Below are 12500 nucleotides of genomic sequence, written 5' to 3' on the forward strand. Positions count from 1 at the left end.
GGCAGCTTGAGACACATCTTTCTTTCAATATGCAAGTCCTTTTTAAAAAAGTTTCCTTCCACAGCAGCTCTGAGTGAGAGAGAGAGAGAGAGAGAGAGAGAGAGAGACACTGACTCACTGACTGATACTGACACCGACACACACACACACACACACACACACACACACACACATATTATTTATTATTATTTTAAACGACAAAGCTGTTCAGAAGGAAGTCCTGGGGGGAAGGCAGGCAGGGAGGGACGGACACAGGGAAGTCCGCACAAAACAGGTCCTTTGGAACCTCTGACCCACAAAACCGGGTTCCTGGTGAAAGCAGTCCTGCCATTGACATGACAATGGACAGGGCCCGGCAGCTTGAGACACATCTTTCTTTCAATATGCAAGTTCTTTTTAAAAAAGTTTCCTTCCACAGCAGCTCTGAGTGTGAGGGAGAGAGAGAGAGAGACACTGACTGACTGACTGATACTGACACCGACACACACACACACACACACACACATATTATTTATTATTATTTTAAATTGATTTTTAGAACAGGGAGATGGAAAAGGGGCTTGCTCTGTCCACTCCACGCATCGACCCAGTATTGCAGTGTTTCTGGGAACGGTGCAGCTCCCTGTGGGGAGATATTCAAAAGGAAAAACAGCTCTTTCCCAGTGTCTCTGAGTGTGTGTGTGTGTGTGTGTGTGTATTATTACTGAGAATAAAGCTGATATCTCTCTCTCTCTCTCTCTCTCTCACTCAGAGCTGCTGTGGAAGGAAACCGTTTTAAAAAGACCTTTCTCAGCTCAGTGGTATTTTTTTCTTCTCCAAGGCTGAGTGCCGCTCGCACGTAGCGATATAATTCAAAGTGCAAAATAACTTGGCGTCGTTGACTTGAAACAAGCAGGGTCTGCTTCCAAATGAAAGCTGCGCTCCCGAACTGGACTGACTGTCTGTCTGTCTGTCTGTCTGTTTGTCAAGGGGTGGAAAAGGCGGCGGTGGTGGTGAGGGTGGAGCTTTACGCTCAGGAGGGGAGACTTTCTTTCAGAGGTGCCAATTAATCTGCAGCAGAAAGTCATCCCCCCCGACCGGGATTCGAAGCCCGGTCCTGACCACATGACCACCGGGGAGAGTTGCCTCAAGTCCCTGAGGGACCTGGACACGAGGCCGAATACACACGCACGCCTGCTGCACTGGCAGCAGCGACCAACAGGGGGCTGACCGGCTGATCCTTCCCTTTCACAGGCAGGCTTTTGGCCCTCGCTCAAACGACAAAGGTGTTCAGAAGGAAGTCCTGGGGGGAAGGCAGGCAGGGAGGGACGGACACAGGGAAGTCCGCACAAAACAGGTCCCCTGGAACCTCTGACCCAGAAAAACGGGTTCCTGGTGAAAGCAGTCCTGCCATTGACATGACAATGGACAGGGCCCGGCAGCTTGAGACACATCTTTCTTTCAATATGCAAGTCCTTTTTAAAAAAGTTTCCTTCCACAGCAGCTCTGAGTGAGAGAGAGAGAGAGAGAGAGAGAGAGACACTGACTCACTGACTGATACTGACACCGACACACACACACACACACACACACACACACACACACACATATTATTTATTATTATTTTTAATTGATTTTTAGAACAGGGAGATGGAATAGGGGCTTGCTCCGTCCACTCCACGCATCGACCCAGTATTGCAGTGTCTCTGGGAACGGTGCAGCTCCCCGTGGGGAGATATTCAAAAGGAAAATCAGCTCTTTCCCAGTGTCTCTGTGTGTGTGTGTGTGTGTGTGTGTGTATTATTACTGAGAATAAAGCTGATATCTCTCTCTCTCTCTCTCTCCCTCTCTCTCTCTCACTCAGAGCTGCTGTGGAAGGAAACCTTTTTAAAAAGAACTTTCTCAGCTCAGTGGTATTTTTTTCTTCTCCAAGGCTGAGTGCCGCTCGCACGTAGCGATATAATTCAAAGTGCAAAATAACTTGGCGTCGTTGACTTGAAACAAGCAGGGTCTGCTTCCAAATGAAAGCTGCGCTCCCGAACTGGACTGACTGTCTGTCTGTCTGTCTGTTTGTCAAGGGGTGGAAAAGGCGGCGGTGGTGGTGAGGGTGGAGCTTTACGCTCAGGAGGGGAGACTTTCTTTCAGAGGTGCCAATTAATCTGCAGCAGAAAGCCATCCCCCCCGACCGGGATTCGAAGCCCGGTCCTGACCACGAGACCACCGGGGAGAGTTGCCTCAAGTCCCTGAGGGACCTGGACACGAGGCCGAATACACACGCACGCCTGCTGCACTGGCAGCAGCGACCAACAGGGGGCTGACCGGCTGATCCTTCCCTTTCACAGGCAGGCTTTTGGCCCTCGCTGAAACGACAAAGGTGTTCAGAAGGAAGTCCTGGGGGGAAGGCAGGCAGGGAGGGACGGACACAGGGAAGTCCGCACAAAACAGGTCCCCTGGAACCTCTGACCCAGAAAAACGGGTTCCTGGTGAAAGCAGTCCTGCCATTGACATGACAATGGACAGGGCCCGGCAGCTTGAGACACATCTTTCTTTCAATATGCAAGTTCTTTTTAAAAAAGTTTCCTTCCACAGCAGCTCTGAGTGAGAGAGAGAGAGAGAGAGACACTGACTCACTGACTGATACTGACACCGACACACACACACACACACACACACACACACACACACATATTATTTATTATTATTTTTAATTGATTTTTAGAACAGGGAGATGGAATAGGGGCTTGCTCCGTCCACTCCACGCATCGACCCAGTATTGCAGTGTTTCTGGGAACGGTGCAGCTCCCCGTGGGGAGATATTCAAAAGGAAAATCAGCTCTTTCCCAGTGTCTCTGTGTGTGTGTGTGTGTGTGTGTGTGTATTATTACTGAGAATAAAGCTGATATCTCTCTCTCTCTCTCTCTCCCTCTCTCTCTCTCACTCAGAGCTGCTGTGGAAGGAAACCTTTTTAAAAAGAACTTTCTCAGCTCAGTGGTATTTTTTTCTTCTCCAAGGCTGAGTGCCGCTCGCACGTAGCGATATAATTCAAAGTGCAAAATAACTTGGCGTCGTTGACTTGAAACAAGCAGGGTCTGCTTCCAAATGAAAGCTGCGCTCCCGAACTGGACTGACTGTCTGTCTGTCTGTCTGTTTGTCAAGGGGTGGAAAAGGCGGCGGTGGTGGTGAGGGTGGAGCTTTACGCTCAGGAGGGGAGACTTTCTTTCAGAGGTGCCAATTAATCTGCAGCAGAAAGCCATCCCCCCCGACCGGGATTCGAAGCCCGGTCCTGACCACGAGACCACCGGGGAGAGTTGCCTCAAGTCCCTGAGGGACCTGGACACGAGGCCGAATACACACGCACGCCTGCTGCACTGGCAGCAGCGACCAACAGGGGGCTGACCGGCTGATCCTTCCCTTTCACAGGCAGGCTTTTGGCCCTCGCTGAAACGACAAAGGTGTTCAGAAGGAAGTCCTGGGGGGAAGGCAGGCAGGGAGGGACGGACACAGGGAAGTCCGCACAAAACAGGTCCCCTGGAACCTCTGACCCAGAAAAACGGGTTCCTGGTGAAAGCAGTCCTGCCATTGACATGACAATGGACAGGGCCCGGCAGCTTGAGACACATCTTTCTTTCAATATGCAAGTTCTTTTTAAAAAAGTTTCCTTCCACAGCAGCTCTGAGTGAGAGAGAGAGAGAGAGAGACACTGACTCACTGACTGATACTGACACCGACACACACACACACACACACACACACACACACACACATATTATTTATTATTATTTTTAATTGATTTTTAGAACAGGGAGATGGAATAGGGGCTTGCTCCGTCCACTCCACGCATCGACCCAGTATTGCAGTGTTTCTGGGAACGGTGCAGCTCCCCGTGGGGAGATATTCAAAAGGAAAATCAGCTCTTTCCCAGTGTCTCTGTGTGTGTGTGTGTGTGTGTGTGTGTGTGTGTGTGTGTGTGTATTATTACTGAGAATAAAGCTGATATCTCTCTCTCTCTCTCACTCAGAGCTGCTGTGGAAGGAAACCTTTTTAAAAAGAACTTTCTCAGCTCAGTGGTATTTTTTTCTTCTCCAAGGCTGAGTGCCGCTCGCACGGAGCGATATAATTCAAAGTGCAAAATAACTTGGCGTCGTTGACTTTAAACAAGCAGGGTCTGCTTCCAAATGAAAGCTGCGCTCCCGAACTGGACTGACTGTCTGTCTGTCTGTCTGTCTGTCTGTTTGTCAAGGGGAGGAAAAGGTGGCGGTGGTGGTGGTGGTGAGGGTGGAGCTTTACGCTCAGGAGGGGAGACTTTCTTTCAGAGGTGCCAATTAATCTGCAGCAGAAAGTCATCCCCCCCCAACCGGGATTCGAAGCCCGGTCCTGACCACGAGACCACCGGGGAGAGTTGCCTCAAGTCCCTGAGGGACCTGGACACGAGGCCGAATACACACGCACGCCTGCTGCACTGGCAGCAGCGACCAACAGGGGGCTGACCGGCTGATCCTTCCCTTTCACAGGCAGGCTTTTGGCCCTCGCTCAAACGACAAAGGTGTTCAGAAGGAAGTCCTGGGGGGAAGGCATGGAGGGACGGACACAGGGAAGTCCGCACAAAACAGGTCCCCTGGAACCTCTGACCCAGAAAACCGGGTTCCTGGTGAAAGCAGTCCTGCCCCGCCCTGCCATTAACATGACAATGGACAGGGCCCGGACCAGGCGCAGCGGACGGTAGCGAGCAGTCGGAGGGTGAAAATCCGCCAGTGGGTGAAAAGGAGAGCCGTGCGGTGAGAGGAGGCGGAAAGCGGTTCGCAGACTTTCGCTGTACCTCCGGCGGGCAGCGCCGCACCTCCGAGCGCTCGGTACCGTCCGCTGCGCCTCGTCCTGCCGCACGCGACCAGCCGTCCCCGGAGGAAATCGGCCTCGGCCTTCCTGAGATATCAGTCTCCAGGTGGGACAGAAAAACCGGGGGCCCCCGGCTCGCTTTCGGCGGCCCGCTAGTCGACTTCCCGTCGTGCGAACGCGATCCTTCCGGTACCCTTCGGTGCCCCTTGCCCGACTCTAGCTCCGGTGGTAAAGCGGAGTCGGTCGGTCTGACGGCCGCCGAGTTAGCAGGCGGAAAGCGGTTTGCAGCCTTTCGCTGTACCTCCGGCGGGCAGCGCCGCACCTCCGAGCGCTCGGTACCGTCCGCTGCGCCTCGTCCTGCCGCACGCGACGAGCCGTCCCTGGAGGAAATCGGCCTCGGCCCTCCTGAGATATCAGCCTCCATACGGGCGTCACAAATCAGTGGACATGGTCAGCTGCAAAGCAGTGTCATTACAACCTTTCATAAACAACAGGGCAGCACCGCACTGCACTGCACTGCACCCCACACTACATCACACTTGCCTGCCTGCCGGCCTGCCGCTGCCTACTCTCACCAGCGGACCAAAGTGAGGATAACACCCCGAAGCAAGCATCTCCCTTGCCGCCCACCAGCCCACACCAATCCCCTTGCCTGCCTCCCACAAATTCCACCAGCGAGGCAAAGTGAAAATCAACCCCCAAAAAACGCACTCCACACCGGCCATCGCCCGCTATACACCCCCCCTGGGGTGAATATTAAGCCCGAGAACACCGACTGTAACCAACCGCAGTGAAAAGTTGAAGTGGCAACTCATTAACCAGATTTACACTTGGCAACTCATAAACCAAATGAACAAAAAATCTGGTTAATGAGTTGCCCAAAATAAATCTGGTTAATGAGTTGCCACTTCAACTTTTCACTGCGGTTGGTTACAGTCGGTGTTCTCGGGCTTAATATTCACCCCGGGGGGTGGGTGATTCTGGGGGTAGTGTCCGGGAGGGTGAGCCTTTTATTCGGCAGGAGGCGTGTGGGGAAATCATCAACCTGTCAGACGATGAGTTGTCACAAACGCCATTGCTTAATGAAAGCTGCGCTCCCGAACTGGACTGACTGTCTGACTGTCTGTCTGTCCGTTTGTCAAGGGGAGGAAAAGGCGGTGGTGGTGGTGAGGGTGGAGCTTTACGCTCAGGAGGGGAGACTTTCCTTCATGCCAATTAATCTGCAGCAGAAAGTCATCCCCCCCCGACTGGGATTCGAAGCCCGGTCCTGACCACGAGACCACCGGGGAGAGCTGCCTCAAGTCCCTGAGGGACCTGGACACGAGGCCGAGGACACACGCACGCCTGCTGCACTGGCAGCAGCGACCAGCAGGGGGCTGACCGGCTGATCCTTCCCTTTCACAGGCAGGCTTTTGGCCCTCGCTCAAACGACAAAGGTGTTCAGAAGGAAGTCCTGGGGAGGAGGGAGGGAGGCAGGGAAATCAGCACAAAGCAGGTCCCCTGGAATCTCACACCTGCGTCCCAGAAAACAGGTCTCCTGGTCAAAGCAGTCCTGCCCCGTCCTGCCATTAACGTGACAATGGACAGGGCCCGGCAGCTTGAGACACATCTTTTTTTCAATATGCAAGTTCTTTTTAAAAAGGTTTCCTTCCACAGCAGCTCTGAGTAAGAGTGAGAGAGAGAGAGAGAGAGAGAGACTGACACTGACACTGACACTGACACTGACACACACACACACACACACACACACACCGTCTCCCATCCGATTGGTGGACTATGGGATTGAAAATCGAACTTTGAGTTTCAATGCAGGGGGGAGAGCGCGAACGCAGCCCCTCCCAACTACCACACGCGCGTTGTTGTTGTTGTAATATAGAACTGCAAGTTGCCGTTGTCGTGGTCGTTTCGAATCAGCACAAAGTAGGTGCCTCCCTGGAATGTCACACCTGCGTCCCAGAAAACAGGTCTCCCGGTCAAAGCAGTCCCGCCCCGCCCTGGGATTAACGTGACAATGGACAGGGCCCAGTCAGGGAGCAGCTTGAGAGACGTCTTTCAATAGGCGCTTCTGAAACATTAACGCCTTGTTTCTTCCGACAGTTTAACCAGCCTTTAACACGCCTTGTGTTTTTATTTCCCATTTCCAGCCAGCCAGCCAGCCAGCCAGCCAGCCAGCCAGCCGAGCCGAGCCAGCATCTGCAGTATTTTTTTTGATTGGTCTTGCCTGCCGTGGAATGAATGTTTCAACACGAGCTGCTGATTGTCAGCACCTCACCTCTTTCTCAATTGGCCGTTGCAATCTCACTCGCTCGCTCATTGTGAGACACGTCACGTCACTAGTTTTACTCAAAGAGGTTTCCTTCCACGGCAGTTCGTTAGTGACTGAGACTGACTGACGGAGGTCCGTTGAGACACAACCCTCCCCCATCTGATTGGTGGCCTACTGGCAAATTTACCAATCTGTCAAGCAATCCTGGCAAGAAAGGAAAAAACGGCAACTTCTTTAAACTCATCCACTGTTGCAATTAGAAATGGTGGCAAAAAATGTGGCCAGAGTAGGAGAGAACGGCAGTGCTTCGAGACTGCTTTCAACACCGGCAGCCAGAGAACAAAGAGGGAGGGCAAACAGGACCCGAGATCAATTCGCATCGAGCGCGGTATCGCTTCTCGGCCTTTTGGCTAAGATCAAGTGTAGTATCTGTTCTTATCAGTTTAATATCTGATACGTCCCCTATCTGGGGACCATATATTAAATTGATTTTTGGAACAGGGAGATGGACTAGGGGCTTGCTCCGTCCACTCCACGCATCGACCCAGTATTGCAGTGTCTCTGGGAACGGTGCAGCTCCCTGTGGGGAGATATTCAAAAGGAAAAACAGCTCTTTCCCAGTGTCTCTGTGTGTGTGTGTGTGTGTGTGTGTGTGTGTGTGTTTTATTACTGAGAATAAAGCTGATATCTCTCTCTCTCTCTCTCTCTCTCTCTCTCTTACACTCAGAGCTGCTGTGGAAGGAAACCGTTTTAAAAAGAACTTTCTCAGCTCAGTGGTATTTTTTTCTTCTCCAAGGCTGAGTGCCGCTCGCACGGAGCGATATAATTCAAAGTGCAAAATAACTTGGCGTCGTTGACTTGAAACAAGCAGGGTCTGCTTCCAAATGAAAGCTGCGCTCCCGAACTGGACTGACTGTCTGTCTGTCTGTCTGTCTGTTTGTCAAGGGGTGGAAAAGGCGGCGGTGGTGGTGAGGGTGGAGCTTTACGCTCAGGAGGGGAGACTTTCTTTCAGAGGTGCCAATTAATCTGCAGCAGAAAGTCATCCCCCCCGACCGGGATTCGAAGCCCGGTCCTGACCACATGACCACCGGGGAGAGTTGCCTCAAGTCCCTGAGGGACCTGGACACGAGGCCGAATACACACGCACGCCTGCTGCACTGGCAGCAGCGACCAACAGGGGGCTGACCGGCTGATCCTTCCCTTTCACAGGCAGGCTTTTGGCCCTCGCTCAAACGACAAAGGTGTTCAGAAGGAAGTCCTGGGGGGAAGGCAGGCAGGGAGGGACGGACACAGGGAAGTCCGCACAAAACAGGTCCCCTGGAACCTCTGACCCAGAAAAACGGGTTCCTGGTGAAAGCAGTCCTGCCATTGACATGACAATGGACAGGGCCCGGCAGCTTGAGACACATCTTTCTTTCAATATGCAAGTTCTTTTTAAAAAAGTTTCCTTCCACAGCAGCTCTGAGTGAGAGAGAGAGAGAGAGAGACACTGACTCACTGACTGATACTGACACCGACACACACACACACACACACACACACACACACACACATATTATTTATTATTATTTTTAATTGATTTTTAGAACAGGGAGATGGAATAGGGGCTTGCTCCGTCCACTCCACGCATCGACCCAGTATTGCAGTGTTTCTGGGAACGGTGCAGCTCCCCGTGGGGAGATATTCAAAAGGAAAATCAGCTCTTTCCCAGTGTCTCTGTGTGTGTGTGTGTGTGTGTGTGTGTATTATTACTGAGAATAAAGCTGATATCTCTCTCTCTCTCTCTCTCCCTCTCTCTCTCTCACTCAGAGCTGCTGTGGAAGGAAACCTTTTTAAAAAGAACTTTCTCAGCTCAGTGGTATTTTTTTCTTCTCCAAGGCTGAGTGCCGCTCGCACGTAGCGATATAATTCAAAGTGCAAAATAACTTGGCGTCGTTGACTTGAAACAAGCAGGGTCTGCTTCCAAATGAAAGCTGCGCTCCCGAACTGGACTGACTGTCTGTCTGTCTGTCTGTTTGTCAAGGGGTGGAAAAGGCGGCGGTGGTGGTGAGGGTGGAGCTTTACGCTCAGGAGGGGAGACTTTCTTTCAGAGGTGCCAATTAATCTGCAGCAGAAAGCCATCCCCCCCGACCGGGATTCGAAGCCCGGTCCTGACCACGAGACCACCGGGGAGAGTTGCCTCAAGTCCCTGAGGGACCTGGACACGAGGCCGAATACACACGCACGCCTGCTGCACTGGCAGCAGCGACCAACAGGGGGCTGACCGGCTGATCCTTCCCTTTCACAGGCAGGCTTTTGGCCCTCGCTGAAACGACAAAGGTGTTCAGAAGGAAGTCCTGGGGGGAAGGCAGGCAGGGAGGGACGGACACAGGGAAGTCCGCACAAAACAGGTCCCCTGGAACCTCTGACCCAGAAAAACGGGTTCCTGGTGAAAGCAGTCCTGCCATTGACATGACAATGGACAGGGCCCGGCAGCTTGAGACACATCTTTCTTTCAATATGCAAGTTCTTTTTAAAAAAGTTTCCTTCCACAGCAGCTCTGAGTGAGAGAGAGAGAGAGAGAGACACTGACTCACTGACTGATACTGACACCGACACACACACACACACACACACACACACACACACACATATTATTTATTATTATTTTTAATTGATTTTTAGAACAGGGAGATGGAATAGGGGCTTGCTCCGTCCACTCCACGCATCGACCCAGTATTGCAGTGTTTCTGGGAACGGTGCAGCTCCCCGTGGGGAGATATTCAAAAGGAAAATCAGCTCTTTCCCAGTGTCTCTGTGTGTGTGTGTGTGTGTGTGTGTGTGTGTGTGTGTGTATTATTACTGAGAATAAAGCTGATATCTCTCTCTCTCTCTCACTCAGAGCTGCTGTGGAAGGAAACCTTTTTAAAAAGAACTTTCTCAGCTCAGTGGTATTTTTTTCTTCTCCAAGGCTGAGTGCCGCTCGCACGGAGCGATATAATTCAAAGTGCAAAATAACTTGGCGTCGTTGACTTTAAACAAGCAGGGTCTGCTTCCAAATGAAAGCTGCGCTCCCGAACTGGACTGACTGTCTGTCTGTCTGTCTGTCTGTCTGTTTGTCAAGGGGAGGAAAAGGTGGCGGTGGTGGTGGTGGTGAGGGTGGAGCTTTACGCTCAGGAGGGGAGACTTTCTTTCAGAGGTGCCAATTAATCTGCAGCAGAAAGTCATCCCCCCCCAACCGGGATTCGAAGCCCGGTCCTGACCACGAGACCACCGGGGAGAGTTGCCTCAAGTCCCTGAGGGACCTGGACACGAGGCCGAATACACACGCACGCCTGCTGCACTGGCAGCAGCGACCAACAGGGGGCTGACCGGCTGATCCTTCCCTTTCACAGGCAGGCTTTTGGCCCTCGCTCAAACGACAAAGGTGTTCAGAAGGAAGTCCTGGGGGGAAGGCATGGAGGGACGGACACAGGGAAGTCCGCACAAAACAGGTCCCCTGGAACCTCTGACCCAGAAAACCGGGTTCCTGGTGAAAGCAGTCCTGCCCCGCCCTGCCATTAACATGACAATGGACAGGGCCCGGACCAGGCGCAGCGGACGGTAGCGAGCAGTCGGAGGGTGAAAATCCGCCAGTGGGTGAAAAGGAGAGCCGTGCGGTGAGAGGAGGCGGAAAGCGGTTCGCAGACTTTCGCTGTACCTCCGGCGGGCAGCGCCGCACCTCCGAGCGCTCGGTACCGTCCGCTGCGCCTCGTCCTGCCGCACGCGACCAGCCGTCCCCGGAGGAAATCGGCCTCGGCCTTCCTGAGATATCAGTCTCCAGGTGGGACAGAAAAACCGGGGGCCCCCGGCTCGCTTTCGGCGGCCCGCTAGTCGACTTCCCGTCGTGCGAACGCGATCCTTCCGGTACCCTTCGGTGCCCCTTGCCCGACTCTAGCTCCGGTGGTAAAGCGGAGTCGGTCGGTCTGACGGCCGCCGAGTTAGCAGGCGGAAAGCGGTTTGCAGCCTTTCGCTGTACCTCCGGCGGGCAGCGCCGCACCTCCGAGCGCTCGGTACCGTCCGCTGCGCCTCGTCCTGCCGCACGCGACGAGCCGTCCCTGGAGGAAATCGGCCTCGGCCCTCCTGAGATATCAGCCTCCATACGGGCGTCACAAATCAGTGGACATGGTCAGCTGCAAAGCAGTGTCATTACAACCTTTCATAAACAACAGGGCAGCACCGCACTGCACTGCACTGCACCCCACACTACATCACACTTGCCTGCCTGCCGGCCTGCCGCTGCCTACTCTCACCAGCGGACCAAAGTGAGGATAACACCCCGAAGCAAGCATCTCCCTTGCCGCCCACCAGCCCACACCAATCCCCTTGCCTGCCTCCCACAAATTCCACCAGCGAGGCAAAGTGAAAATCAACCCCCAAAAAACGCACTCCACACCGGCCATCGCCCGCTATACACCCCCCCTGGGGTGAATATTAAGCCCGAGAACACCGACTGTAACCAACCGCAGTGAAAAGTTGAAGTGGCAACTCATTAACCAGATTTACACTTGGCAACTCATAAACCAAATGAACAAAAAATCTGGTTAATGAGTTGCCCAAAATAAATCTGGTTAATGAGTTGCCACTTCAACTTTTCACTGCGGTTGGTTACAGTCGGTGTTCTCGGGCTTAATATTCACCCCGGGGGGTGGGTGATTCTGGGGGTAGTGTCCGGGAGGGTGAGCCTTTTATTCGGCAGGAGGCGTGTGGGGAAATCATCAACCTGTCAGACGATGAGTTGTCACAAACGCCATTGCTTAATGAAAGCTGCGCTCCCGAACTGGACTGACTGTCTGACTGTCTGTCTGTCCGTTTGTCAAGGGGAGGAAAAGGCGGTGGTGGTGGTGAGGGTGGAGCTTTACGCTCAGGAGGGGAGACTTTCCTTCATGCCAATTAATCTGCAGCAGAAAGTCATCCCCCCCCGACTGGGATTCGAAGCCCGGTCCTGACCACGAGACCACCGGGGAGAGCTGCCTCAAGTCCCTGAGGGACCTGGACACGAGGCCGAGGACACACGCACGCCTGCTGCACTGGCAGCAGCGACCAGCAGGGGGCTGACCGGCTGATCCTTCCCTTTCACAGGCAGGCTTTTGGCCCTCGCTCAAACGACAAAGGTGTTCAGAAGGAAGTCCTGGGGAGGAGGGAGGGAGGCAGGGAAATCAGCACAAAGCAGGTCCCCTGGAATCTCACACCTGCGTCCCAGAAAACAGGTCTCCTGGTCAAAGCAGTCCTGCCCCGTCCTGCCATTAACGTGACAATGGACAGGGCCCGGCAGCTTGAGACACATCTTTTTTTCAATATGCAAGTTCTTTTTAAAAAGGTTTCCTTCCACAGCAGCTCTGAGTAAGAGTGAGAGAGAGAGAGAGAGAGAGAGACTGACACTGACACTGACACTGACACTGAC

General features: G+C 53.2%; 1 non-coding gene and 6 pseudogenes across 1 annotated transcript; all 7 read left to right on the plus strand.

Moving 5' to 3' along the window:
- Nucleotides 1-506: 506 nt before the first annotated feature.
- LOC137329225 (U2 spliceosomal RNA) lies at nucleotides 507-623 on the plus strand (annotated as a pseudogene).
- A 965-nt stretch (nucleotides 624-1588) lies between these two features.
- Nucleotides 1589-1705, plus strand: LOC137329378 (U2 spliceosomal RNA; annotated as a pseudogene).
- A 961-nt stretch (nucleotides 1706-2666) lies between these two features.
- LOC137329543 (U2 spliceosomal RNA) lies at nucleotides 2667-2783 on the plus strand (annotated as a pseudogene).
- Nucleotides 2784-3744: 961 nt separating this feature from the next.
- On the plus strand, nucleotides 3745-3861 carry LOC137329544 (U2 spliceosomal RNA; annotated as a pseudogene).
- Nucleotides 3862-7468: 3607 nt separating this feature from the next.
- LOC137330701 (U2 spliceosomal RNA) lies at nucleotides 7469-7659 on the plus strand. The gene has a single exon (XR_010965127.1). It is a non-coding gene; the product is annotated as a U2 spliceosomal RNA (small nuclear RNA).
- A 973-nt stretch (nucleotides 7660-8632) lies between these two features.
- On the plus strand, nucleotides 8633-8749 carry LOC137329546 (U2 spliceosomal RNA; annotated as a pseudogene).
- Nucleotides 8750-9710: 961 nt separating this feature from the next.
- Nucleotides 9711-9827, plus strand: LOC137329547 (U2 spliceosomal RNA; annotated as a pseudogene).
- Nucleotides 9828-12500: the final 2673 nt, after the last annotated feature.

This window comes from Heptranchias perlo, chromosome 12 (assembly GCF_035084215.1).
Source record: "Heptranchias perlo isolate sHepPer1 chromosome 12, sHepPer1.hap1, whole genome shotgun sequence".
NCBI lineage: Eukaryota > Metazoa > Chordata > Chondrichthyes > Hexanchiformes > Hexanchidae > Heptranchias > Heptranchias perlo.